This window comes from Physeter macrocephalus, chromosome 11 (assembly GCF_002837175.3).
Source record: "Physeter macrocephalus isolate SW-GA chromosome 11, ASM283717v5, whole genome shotgun sequence".
In the NCBI taxonomy this organism is placed as follows: domain Eukaryota; kingdom Metazoa; phylum Chordata; class Mammalia; order Artiodactyla; family Physeteridae; genus Physeter; species Physeter macrocephalus.
In genome coordinates, this window is record NC_041224.1 from 154162257 (window position 1) to 154176133 (window position 13877).

The following is a 13877-nucleotide window of genomic DNA, read 5'->3' on the forward strand; positions in this document are numbered from 1 at the left end:
GGCAACAGATGGCCGGGACATGCCCTCTTGAAGCTCAGCTGCCCTCGCCAGCCTGCCAAGCTGTGTACATTTCAAACGTTTGAGGTTCAACCAAAAGAGACGAGTAGTGATTTTAAATCACTTGTTGAAACACATGGCTAATCCTTGGGTAGCCAGAGAATAGCACTTTAAAAACTCCCTTAAATCCAGTGGGGGGACAAGGAAACTCTGTGTGCTTTCTTGGCTTTGAACCCAAATCAGGCCATCCTGGGGGCAGTGGGCATTTGTCCAGGATCCCAATATGCATCCTGCTTTCTCTGCTTTTGGAAAGGGTGTGATGTTTCGGTATGTGTGTTTGTTTGGGGTGATGGTGAGGAGGGCAAAGGCTGTTAGCAGGGAGGTTTGGATTCTGAGAAATTATGCACCCTGGCATTTGCCTGTGGTCTGAAATTGGGAGATCTCTAGGTTCACTTGCTTCATAAGTTCAGTCAGCTCTATTTCCCTGTCCGGGCTCAGGTCTGTCTTATTTATTGACTGGCTTACACGAACAGTCTCCTACAGTTGCTTTGCAGTCCTGTGTCATTAGAATCTCCCGCTGCATGCGTCATCTCCACTATTATATACAACATCTCCCATCTTGAATATATCTTTCCTTGACTCCACATCTCCCTCTAGCTACTGCTCCCATTTCTCCCTTTCACCACAAAGCTTCCTGAAATGGTCATCTGTTCTCCATGGTTGAAGTCTTCACTTCCTGTTCACTCACCTGCTCCTACTCTACTACTGAAACCTCTCTTGTCAAGGTCACCAGAAACTTCTATGTTGTAAAACCCAATGCGTCTAACCCTGTCCTCATCAAACTTGACCCATCAGGAGCATCTGACACAGCTGACCACTTCCTCCTCCTTGAAGCACTCTTCTTTCTTGGTTTTAATGGTGATACTCTCTCCTGGTTTTCCTTCTATTTCTTTAGCCTCCTCTTCTCAGTCTCCTTAGGAGGCTCCTCCTCCTTCTGGTTGCTCCATGTTGGGGCATCTCAGGGATTGGTCCTAAAACAGCTTCTAGTCTCTTTCTAAAGCTCTCGAGATGATCTCATCAGGTCCCAGAGCTCTAAATACCACCCGAATACTGATGACTCCTGATCTTACACCTCCATCCTTGAGCCCAGACTCAATTGACTGCTTTACATCTCTACCTGGCTGTCTAATAGACACCTCAAATCATATATTTCCAAGATGGAGCCCTTGATTCTCTTCATCCTTGAACTCTCCCCCTCATCTCTCCCCTCTCACCTCTTTAGCATCTTTATCCATCCTTTTGCTCAGGCCAAGATTCTAGAAGCCACCTTTCATTCCTCCTTTTCCCTCATCCTCCACATCCACGCCATCACTGTGTTCTTTCAGTTCTACCTCCAAGACAATATACCTAGTCTCCGCTCCCCACTTTTTCTTCCCCTTGCTAGTCTAAAGCCACCATCATCAGTCACCCGAACAACTGAAATAGGCTCTTGCCTGACCCCTCTGCTTCACAGTGGTACCTCCCAAATTCACTCTCACATTTTCATGTGAGAATTAACATGTAATTCAGTGATATTCAGTCATTCTTTTATTCAAGAAATAGTTATTCGTGCCTAATATGTACAGGCAGTGAACAAATAGACAAAAGTCTCTGCCCTCAAGGAGTTTACAATCTAGTGGTGAGAGGTGGGCAGTAGATATGAGAAAGTAAATGATGTGATATGTTAGAAGATTGATAGATGGTATGGAACAAAATAAATCAGAGTAAGGGGATCCCAGGAAGCATATGTTTTTGTTATGGGAAGTTGTTATAATTTTAAATAGGGGAGTCAGAAATATTGGATCTCTAGATATCATTTCCCACTAAAGGGGTTTCTAAGAGAAATGTCTGATTCCAAATCTGGGCTAAAAAATGTGTAAGGTGAGTCTGGAACATTTTGTTACATCAGAAAGCAAAGAAGCTAACAAAGACCTCAGGGACGGCAGCACAAGGACTTAGAAGTCAAGTTCAGGAGGCTCCCACTGGCCAAAGCTGGGACAATTTGAGTGTCTAAAAAAATAATGATAGCAATGGATCAAGATACATATGTGTCAAAATCCCTGAGTCCATAATGATGCTTTGAAAGGAAAGAGCACAACTCATTGGTTACCTCTGGGGGATGCTAGGGAATCAATTATTCTGAAAACTAGTAAATGAAACTGGTAAATGAAAGAACTGCCTTTCTTATATGAAAGGTAAATGACCAGGTAAATAGTTGGTTTCCTATATGACCAGGTAAATAGTTGGTAAGGGAAAGTTTCTCTTTATATACATATTCCATCTAAGAAACAAAGGAAAAAAAATAGAATTAGAACATCACAATTTTACAAGCTCTAGGGAAATAATCAATCTAGGCCATGATCATCAACAGCTGCTAACGCTGCAGAAACAGAGCCAGGAAGATATTATATGCCTCCTGTTAGATGGGCACACTGCCTCTTATAAAGTAGTTAGAGATGAACTTCAGATAAATAACAAATAATGTTTAGTATAAATAGGTATCAAATAGTCCATGAGATATGCTAAAAATTATTCATTATTTATCTGAAATTCAAATTCAACTGGGAATCCTGTATTTTTATTTGCCAAGCCTGGCAACACTAGAAGTAGTCTAGCCAAAAAAGTCTAAATCTGATTAAGCCTCAAAATCTAACTACCAGGAAACATGATGAGACAATGAAATATGTTAAAGGACACCACCACGGCAGTGTCATCAGCAATATGCAGACTGTGAGGACAGACTGCCCAATTTTTTTCAACAAATAGGGGAGAAAGGGGCAGGAAGGAGGGAGACAGGAGAGAAGTTTATTGGATTCTGATTCAAAAATCTAGGGTAGGTGCAGCCACTATAAAAATGATCTGGCTTATGAAGTCCACGTTACTCTGACTCCCAGCTTGGTCTCTGGTCTCACGTCCCCTGCCTTACACTTTACAGTCCAGCAGCACCAGACACACTGAATCAAGGCAACAGAAGCAATCTTGAGACACTTGAGATCAAGTCTTGCTTTACTAAGCCAGGTTGCAAGAGGAGGGGTCATGTAGGGAGGAGGGAAAAAGCTAAGATCCTGCTTTGGGGGTGAGACGAGGTGAGAGACGGTTTGGGAAACGAGCAGAGATGCTTTAAAGAGGGGGTGCTCGGGAAGTTTTATTGGTGATGAGTGGTTTATGCCCTTCCTTGGCCTGCTTGTGGAAGGCCTTTGGAGCACAGTGATATGGATGCTGAGCTAGGTCTTCAAGGTATAGCAGGGTGGCTCAAAGTCCTGGTTACATTCAGGCCATATCGCACCAGGTTCTGTTTCTATCTCTTTCCCTACCATGAGCCCCTCAAGGGTAGAGACTGTGTTTCCAGCTTGGCTTTCCCACTGCCTGTCAAAGTGCCTGTCATTTCATGCATATCTGGTGAATAAATGAATGATTGAATGAATGAATGAATGAGTGAATCCCCCTTCACCCTTTGCAGAGATGGTTGTCTTCTTCTGATATACCAAAATGTGGTTAATAGATAAATTGCTTCATGAAACACTGAATTTAATCTTTGCCATTTCTATCATCATAAAGGAATATTTTATTTTTTATAATAATATGTATTCTTTTTTTAAAATTTATTTATCTTCCTTTTTTTTTTTTTTTTTGCTGGGGGGCCTGCATCGGGTCTTAGTTGCAGCACATGGGATCTTCGTTGAGGCACGCGGGATCTCTTCGTTCCAGCGCTTGGATTTCTATCTAGTTGTGGTGTGCGGGTTTTCTCTCTCTAGTTGTGGCACGCGGGCTCCAGAGTGTGTGGGCTCTGTAGTTTGCAGCATGTGGGCTCTCTTGTTGAGGCTCGCACACTCAACAGTTGTGGCACGTGGACTTAGTTACCCCGCGGCATATGGGATCTTAGTTCCCAGACCAGGGATCGGACCCACGTCCCCTGCATCGGAATGTGGATTCTTTAACCACTGGACCACCAGGGAAGTCCCATAAAGGAATATTTTAAACTGAGAGATAAGGGTCAGCTCACTGAGGCAGAAGCTCAGGACATTCTCCCAGACATACTGAGATATTTTTCTCAGTGATGAAAAGCCCAGCTTGCTTCCTGTTTTCACTTGCATCTTCAACTCTGAGCGTTTGCTGTATATATGTCTTGTGACGTGTTATGTCAGCTGTGATGAGGCTCACATCACAAGTAGATGACAACCTTGGAGGAAGATCCCTGGACAAGTTCTCACTCTGGGAAGTACTGGCTGTTTTGAAAGTTCTGAGCCCTGAACTAGTCACCATCTATTTACTCAAGAGTAATATCAAGAGAAAGAAAGAAGAGATAAGGTGAAAGAAGAGAGAGAAGATCCTGCTCCTTCACCTGCGCCTTTATCGAGGGCAAAGGAAAGACAAAGAAAAAAGATAAGGGAAAGGCTATTGAGTGTCGACCTTAAGCTTGAGATAAAAGGGTAAAATTCTGCCCTTCAAATAAAGACTACAAACTGTTTTTTGTGCACACTGATAAAACCTCAGCCTTGGGAGGTTGTGTTAGTTTCCTAGGGTTGCTGTAACCAAGTACCACAAATTTGATGGCTTAAAACAACAGAAATTTATTGTCTTACAGTTCCAGAGTCTAGAAGTCCAAAATCAAGGTCTCAGAAGAGCCACAGTCCCTCTGAAACATGCAGGAAAACCCCTCCTTGTCTCTTCCTAGCTTCTCGTGGTTTTCTGGCAATCCCTGGTACTCCTTGGCTTGCTGCTGCATCTCTCCGATCTCTGTCTTCATCTTCATATCGCCTTCTCCCGGTGTGTCTGTCTTCACATGACCATCCTCTTATAAGGACACCAGTCATATTGGATTAGGGGTCCTTCCTACTCGGCTATTACAACTTAACTAATCACATCTGCAATGACCTCTTTCTAAATAAGGTCAGATTCTGAAGTGCTGGAGTTAAGATTTCAACATACATTTTTGTGGGGAACATAACACAATTCCTAACAGAGGCATTTTTGGAACATGGTACAAGTAAAACAGGATTCAGTGACCCAAATGACCGAGAGAATCAAATCGTTACCTGCTTGGCCACTACCTTCTGAAAGTCAATACAGATCATAAAGCTCCAGTTGATCCAATTTCCCAGTATTATTAGCCAAGCCTGATTGGCCAAACCTTTCTGGCCTGCTGGTTTTTAGAACTCTAACCCCAGGGTCATGCTAACTGTGGGTCACTCATTTCCGGGAGACAATATTTCTCTGCCTTTTCGTCCTGAGCAGAAACTCTATGATCAAAGATGTATCACTAGGGCAAAAAAAGTCATTTACCTGTCAATTTCTGGCCCTTTGTGGTAAGAAATAGTTTGAGTTCCAGGGTTGGCAATGCCACTGATGCTATATCAATGCTTCCCATTTTTATTTACATCATGACACACAGTAAGGGTGGGGGTGGGGAAGGTAGGATTTATAAAGCCTGGGGAAAGGGACAGGGCCCCTCTAGCCACCGCAGGCCCTGCCCAGCTTTCTAAAGACTAAAGAGATCACCACCTCAGGCCACCCGGCACCTAGCTACTCATGGACACTGGGAGGGAAGCCTGGGTCTAGACAGCTGTACTCAGATGTCACCCTAAAGGCAGGACTCTGACTCCACCACCACCATTCCCCCCCTCAGTGGATCTTCATTTGGTGTCTCTAGACTTTTTCCTCATATGCATGAACACCTGACTCAACTGGATAAAAGGAAAGAACTGAACTAAATTATATCACCTCCATGAAGAATGACCATAGTTCTAATTCCTTAGGGGAGGAAACTGTTCACAGGTAGAATATATCTAAGGTGTCTAAGATGACAAAGCAGCCCAGTGCTGGTCCAGGATCAGAGCTAGAACCCAGGACCACAGCCTTCTTCTCCAGGTTGGAGTCCTTCCTCACGGATGATGGAGGTCTCAGCACAGAAGAGATGGCTGGTTCGTGAGCAGGGAATGGGCTCTTAGGAAGCCTCTATCCTGGATTGTCAGCTTCCCTAGGCTGCAGTTTCCTGAAGTAGCAATATCTCCTGAAAGGCACGGATTCCTCTCAACCGCCTCCTCCCCCAGGCAGCCCTCCTTGACCATCTAGTCTGAATCTGGTGACCCTTCTCTGTACTGTGGAACTCACTTTCACCATGGCACCTATTGTGCTATAGGCTGACTGTCTCTCTTCCCAGGCTGCAAGCTCCTGGCACTTACATTCCTTTTATTGCCTACAATTAGTCCCAGGTAGGCACACAATCTTACTGAATAAAATGAGTGTCACAAATCACTTTGTGGGTAGTGGATGACTACTTCTACAAGCCAGCCTCCTTAAAAACCACACAGTTTCTGCTTGGTGCCCTTAACCTCTCCCTGTCTGCTCACACCTGGTTCCAGGCAACTATAAAATTGGCTGTGCTCTTAAACTCAGGAAATACCCTGGCTCCTCCTCCTTCCTTCCTGCCAAGCCCTCTTGCTCAATTCAGGTTTCCTCAGTTTCCATGGGTCGCCACCTACCAGGAGCTTCCCACTGAGAAGTGACTGTCTTGAAAGGCACTGGTGACACTTCTGCCCATGGGTGTCTCCTCCTGCTCACCCCTCACTCCTCCCTTGCAGCTCATATGTGGACCAAGCCTGGCCACCCCACCCAGGTCAGTACCCGGGGCCTCGGGCTCCTGCTTATCAGGGAGAGGGTATTGGGCTGTCAGTGACCTCCATTCACTTATTCATTCATTTATTTATGTCTCTCCTAATTTATTTATGTATTTACTATAACAGCTTTATTGAGATATAATTCACATAACCATAAAATCCACTCCTTTAAAGTGTGCAATTCAGCAGTTTTAATATAGTCACAGAATTGTGCAACTATCACCACTACCTAATTCCAGAATATTTTCATCAACCCTGAAAAGAATCCCCAAACCCATCCCCTTCCCATTCCCGCCCCCACAAAGCCTTGGCAACCACTAATCTACTTTCTATCTCTATGGATTTGCCTATTCTAGACTAGCTATGTCATATAAATGGAATCATACAATACGTGGCCTTTTATATCTGGCTTCTCTCACTAAGCATAATGTTTTCAAGATTCATTTACCATATTTATCAGTAGTTCATTCCTTTTTAGAGATGAATAATATTCCACTGTAGAGGCACAACGCATTTTTATTTATTGATTCATTAGTTGGTGGACATTTGAGTTGTTTCCACTTTTTGGCTATTTGAATAATGCTACTATGAACATTCACGTACAAGTTTTTATGTAAACATATGTTTTCAATTCTCTTGGGTATATACCTAGGAGTGGAATTGCTGGGTCACAAAGTAACCTTTTGTTCAACTTTTTGAGGAACTTCTAGCCTGTTTTCTAAAGAGGCTGTACCATTTCACAGTCCCTCTAACAATATATGAGGGTCCAGTCTCTCCATATCCTTGCCAATACTTGTGATTATCTGTATTTTTATTATTATTTTTAAAAATAATTTATTTATTTATTTATTTATTTTTGGCTGTGTTGGGTCTTTGTTTCTGTGCTAGGGCTTTCTCCACTTGAGGCAAGCGGGGGCCACTCTTCATCGCGGTGCATGGGCCTCTCACTATCGCGGCCTCTCTTGTTGCGGAGCACAGGCTCCAGACGCGCAGGCTCAGTAGTTGTGGCTCACGGGCCCAGTTGCTCCGTGGCATGTGGGATCTTCCCAGACCAGGGCTCGAACTCGTGTCCCCTGCATCGGCAGGCAGATTCCCAACCACTGCGCCACCAGGGAAGCCCTATCTGTATTATTTTAACCATTCTAGTGGTATGAAGTGGTATCTCATTATGGTTTTGATTTGCCTTTCCCTGATGGCTAATGATGTGGAGTATCTTTTCATGTGCTTTTGGATATGTCTATTTAATTCCTTTGCCTACTTTAAAAATTGAGTTATTTGTTTTTTTATTGTTGAATTGTAAGAATTTTTAGGGACTTCCCTGGTGGTCCAGTGGCTAAGACTCCATGCTCCAATGAAGGGGGCCCGGGTTCGATCCCTGGTCAGGGAACTAGATCCCACATGCCTCAACTAAAGATCCTGCATGCCACAATGAAGATCCCAAGATCCCGTGTGCTGCAACTAAGACCTGGTACAGCCAAATAAATAAATAAGTAAATAAATTTTTTTTAAAGAGTTTTTATATATTCTGGCTACAAGTCCCTTATCAGATATATGATTTGCAAATATTTCCTTCCATTCTGTGGGTTGTCTTTTCACTTTTGTGATGTTCTTTGAAGCACAAAGGTTTTAATTTTAATGAAATCCAATTTATTTATTTTTTTCTTTTGTCACTTGTGCTTTTGATGTGATATCTGACAAACTATTGCCTAATCCTCAGTCATGAAGATTTACTTCTCTGTTCTCCAGGAGTTTTATAGTTTTTAGCTATAACATTTAGATTCATGATCCCCTCCATTCATTGGCTTTTCATCTCCCAAAGATAAATGCATTTTACAGCACATTCGTTTGGTGTAATAGTCTCTGCATCATCTGTTGCCTTTATACTGTGATGAGACACTTCCTTAATAAGGTTATTCATATTTAGTTGTTCTGTGAAACTGACATTTACCTTCAACAAACTTTGGCTTCCATTATGTCAAAAACAAACACATATGTAATAAAATATGTTTTCCAGACTCCAATCAGGCTTTGCCCTGCCACAGAACAAGACTGGAGACATCCTAGACATTGAAAACTTTGGAGGTAGTTGGAAGCTTGGTAGGTTAAACCAGGACAGATAATCTCCTGTGACCTCAATCCAGAGGAAGAAGGAATATAAGTGCAGAACTCTTCAGTGGGGGGCTTGATGCTTGGCAAGCTGTTACCTCACCACAAGCCCGACCACCCAGGGCCCTTTCTGCATCTGTGGCTCATTGTTCCAGTGGTTTTGATTATTCAATTCAGCCATTATCTGAGCCATTGTCTGCCAAGATGTTTGGGTTTGGAAATCCCTCATTATGCCTCTGAGCAAATGATAGCACATTTTCTCTCAAATCTTGCATTCGTTGCTCTTTGACAGTTGGTGACAAAACTAGTCTTAGTTTCCTTGGACGTTGGTTTTGTATGGTTGTTGATTTTCTTCAAATGGTATGTTTGTTCCCCTATTTGTCAGCGAATCCTTCAACTTATTATTTATTTGAATCCCTTCTGAAACGAGAAACAAACTCATTAAAAAAAAATCAAACTCTACTTTTCATCTGGTTAAATTTCCTGGGATTTAGATTTAGCACAACCGGAAGAATAGTGACAAAAAGAAAGACAGTTTAAATCTAACATACCTTTACTTTACCCTTTTTTGAATCAAACCTCCCCCAAACAATGTAATTATCAAGGGCTACATTTATAGATTTCTACAATGAGATAATTACCTTCCCTAGGGAGAAGCAGCTAAAATCTGGCCATCCAAAGTCTTCACTTTCTAGTAAGCCAGCCCACACAATATGCAGACAGACAGCTTGGTCATTCTTCCAAGAGAGATTTTGAAGCTGATCTGTGATTATCTTCTGTTATCCAATAAATGGAAATAACATTCATCACCCAGGAAGCCACGTGTGGGGAAACCTACAAAAGACCACAGGACACATAAGCTCTTGGCTGTCAAAACTCCATGCCATTTCGAGGTGCGGATCCAAAGATGGGCTTGGCTTCCTCTGCTGTTGATTTGCTCCTAGAACTGTCAGGCCCTCCTGGTCAGAACAGAGCCAGACCCCAATCCCAAACAATAGTATGGAATCTTGTCCCCTCTCACTCGGCATCAGGATGTTCTTTAATAGAAATAACTGGGTTAATAACATGCCTGTAAATATCATGTAATATTGAGTGCTTAAAAGATACCTATGAAATATTATTGATCTAATTAAAAGGAGCAGCTATAAAATGGTATGTATATATGATGGCCCTTTTGGTAAAGTGTTTATATATGTTTTTAAAAGTCTAGAAAAGAGATACATTAAAGTATTTTCTCCAGATAAACTATAAGTTTTCCACTTTATACTTCAAAAAAGAATTGTAATGAATACATTTTACTTCCATAACAAAAAAAATAATTGGACTAAATCTATTTTTTTTTAAATAGGTCTTACCCTGAACTCAAATGTATGTTCAGAATTTTTAAAACACATGGCAAAGATTACATATTCGAATCTGCTACTCTGCAGGAAAACTTAAAAATAATCAGCCTTTAATGGTGGAGAACCAAGCCAAATGTCTGCTGCTCAAGCAGGCAGGGCCCAGCCCTAAATTCCAGGTCACAGGGCAGTTTGCCATGGCAGCTGGCTCATGGTGCTTCTTCCCCCTGCTGGATAACTTAGGAAAGGGCAGTCTCAGGTTTAGGGAGTTTCTCCAGGGATAAGGCCATGGAGAGATGAGTAAGAGCCCAGTGACACTGGGAAAAACTGGCCTCATACCTCAAAACTATTCTGGAAGGTCTTGCCACGGGGAAACTAATCATGTAGCAACCCATTCATGCTCCCTCCCTCCTTTTTTAACACATATATTTATTTTTTAAATGTCCAAACCTCATTCTAAGTATTTACATGTGCATAGAACTTAGATTTGTTTTTGTGCCATGCTCTATTTTATAGTATAAATTGTATTGTATTGTACTTTTATTCTTTGACTTGCTTTTTTCACCTATCAGTATATCCTGGCAGGGTCAGGACTAGGGTGAGGCAAGAGAGACCTGTATGACCCTGATAATGTCTTCCACATTTTGTGCCCTTTGTCAGTACATACAGACCAGCTTCATTTTTTTTTTTTTTTTTTTTTTTTTTGTGGTATGCGGGCCTCCCTCTGCTGCGGCCTCTCCCGTTGCGGAGCACAGGCTCCGGACGCCCAGGCCCAGCGGCCATGGCTCACGGGCCCAGCTGCTCCGCGGCATGTGGGACCCTCCCAGACCGGGGCACGAACCCGGTTCCCCTGCATCGGCAGGCGGACGCGCAACCACTGCGCCACCAGGGAAGCCCAGCTTCATGCTTTTTGACCCCTAAATCGTATTCTATGGTATGAATAGGCCATTATTAACCATTTCCCTCTTGATGAACCTTTAGGTCGTTTCCAATTTTTAGCTATTACTGAAATACTATGTTGAAATCCTTATAGATGCCTCCTTGTGGATATAGTCAAAGTTATAATTTTTTACTTTATGGTTTGTGTATTTTATATCTTGTTTAAGAGGCCTCACCTACTTTAAGGTTACATAGAGTCTTCCTATATTTACTTTTCTTTCTTTTTTTTTTTTCATTTTGGACCTCAGGTGCAGAGTTGAGTTCATCATATTCCTCACCTCTTCAATTCATACCCCACATAGTTGTCATTAGTCCATATAAGACATTTTTTAAAATTCCCTTTTATCCCCATTTTCCACTCCCATTCCCCGTGCCCACCCTAGACAATCCTTCTGATGTGTTTAATAGTTGTAATAGTGTTTGTATGTTTCCTTATAAAATATGTAGTATATATATGGAATATTTATATAAATGATATTGTGCCGTAGACCTTATTCTATTTCTTACTACTTTCCTTCAACACTGTCTTACAGGCTATCCACATGGCTGTGGTACATGCAATTTCTTGTTCCTAATTGCTCTACTCATCCCTTCCCCCAGTAGTGAGCCCCTGGAGCCGTCAGATCCCATTAGCACAAACAGCCCTGCAAGGGACAACCTCATGTATGGTTGGTCCTATGTGAGAAGTTTTCTAGGGTGTATTTCCAGATTGCTTACCTTTTCTTCTAATACGTTTTTTTTTCTTCTATTCACATGTTCATCCACATTTGGTTAGTCTGTCTGAGCACATTTAGCTTTTGCTATGATCTTGACTCGATTCATTCTTGAAATTTTCTTTCAAGAAAAACATTCCTAATTTCCATTTTGACCATGTTTCTTTGACATTGTTTGAGCTAGGGTTTGGTGTGGGGAGGTGTTTGTTTTGTTTGTTTGATTTGTGTTAGATGATAATAATGTGACTTGGTTTGGGTCCCTCCTAAGGCAAAAGTGAAACAAGGACTTTGGTGACAATAGTTTGTTTGGGAGGATATTCCAGGAAGACAATGAGGAAGAGGGGAGAGTGATACAAGGGAGAAGAGAAAGCCAATGAAAGATGCATTACTGAGCTGGTTATCACTGTGGACAATTGGCACAATCTCCCTAGAGACCCTTTGAAGAACAATATAAAAACCACCTAGAATTGTCCCTCTGAAGAATGGGAGGTTGGGACATTTATCCATTAACCTTCACTCTCCACTGGCTGAGAGTTGCCCGCTTGGGACAGACAGACAGACAGACACACACACACACACACACACACACACACACACACACTTTCCTGCTGTGGCCGTGCCTGTGAGTAGACTGAGCAAGCTTCCAAGCTAGGAGCAAAGCTGAGTGACTCGCTGGTGCTTGAGATGGGAGGCCATCAGCATTCACAGGAGCCTTGACTTTTGGCTGCCCTGTGGGTGTGCACGTCTTTGTCTGCCAACTGCTCTCTGACCCACTTCTTTCTCTGCACTTGCTATTCATGTATTGACTACATCTGACCTCTCTGTCCTGACCCAGCAAGACCCCCTCAAACCTCTCCCTGGGCTGGACCTATTACAGCATTCCCCCTGCCTCCCTGGCTTCAGGCCTCTGCTCACCCCACTGTCTGGCCTTCAGCAGACTCCTCTGAAAATGTGGCACTTTCCTCCCGCCCAGCAGATGTGCCCTTTTCATTTCTCTCCCCGGCTTCACTTTTACTTTCTTTCCCTCCTCTCTCCCCTTTTACACTGTAAGCCTGCCAGGATCCCCAGTAGCCTCAGTGAACCCTACTCAGATCATTTGCTTACCTGCTCTCACAGAAAGTGCCCCTACTCAGCTTCAAATAATAAAAATAAACAGAACAATGTCTAATACTATTTGAGCACTTACTAAGTAGCAAGCACTGTGTGAAATGCAATTTAGTCATTTCCTCATTTTATCTTCACAACAACAATCTCATGAAATAAGTACTATCTATCATCATGTTAATTTCACAGACAAGGAAGCTACCTTGGAGAAGACAACTTACCTGGCTGATGGTGATGGTCCTCAAGTGTGGACATCTGGCCTTGAGGATTTCTTTTTGACCACTCCAGTTAGCTCAGCCATTAACTTCCAACTGACCCTGGGAGAAGGGACTTCACTTCCTGTGCCTGCTTTTTGACTTTTAAAATAGAACTGTCTTTATGGTTCCTATTTTTCCCCTCACAAGATTATTGAAAGTATGAAGTGATTTAAAAAAAAAAATCAATATAACATCTTGGCTATTTTTTCTTATTTGTTTTGTTTTGATTTTTGTTTGTTTTTTGTTTTCTTGGTTCATGGTGTTACCACCATGTGATACTTTCTTCCCAGGGCCAGCGTTAATGGATTTCTCCCCCAGCCTCCAGATACCTGAAATTCTACAATTAGAAATTTATTCATTTGATGTCAGCACACAGTTCTATGGGAGAGGATAGGGAATAATACTTCTCAGCCATTCCTACCTTAGCATGAGTGAATTTATGACCTTTTCTGAGAGCTAGTTTTGAAAGAGGAGATAGGGAAGAAACATGAATGCGCTAAGCCTGGGTTAAAGGGAAGCCACACTAGGTCATCACCCTCGAAAAGCTCTTGCACCTGTGCACCAGGGTTTACATGCAAGAATGTTCTTGGCAGCTTTGCTTCTAATAGTCTCAAACTGGAAACAACACTATCCATCAAGAACAGAATGGAAAAATGCATTGTAGTGTATTCATACGAGGGAATACAAAACAGCAATGAAAGTAGTGACCTACAGGGCTTCCCTGGTGGCGCAGTGGTTGAGAGTCCGCCTGCCGATGCAGGGGAC

General features: G+C 42.5%; 1 long non-coding RNA gene across 1 annotated transcript; it reads right to left on the bottom strand.

Moving 5' to 3' along the window:
* Window positions 1–7162: 7162 nt before the first annotated feature.
* LOC114487160 (uncharacterized) lies at window positions 7163–13596 on the bottom strand. The gene is made up of 3 exons (XR_003681959.2): window positions 13077–13596; window positions 9401–9593; window positions 7163–9179 (listed from the first exon to the last, which is right to left on the bottom strand). It is a non-coding gene; the product is annotated as an uncharacterized lncRNA (long non-coding RNA).
* Window positions 13597–13877: the final 281 nt, after the last annotated feature.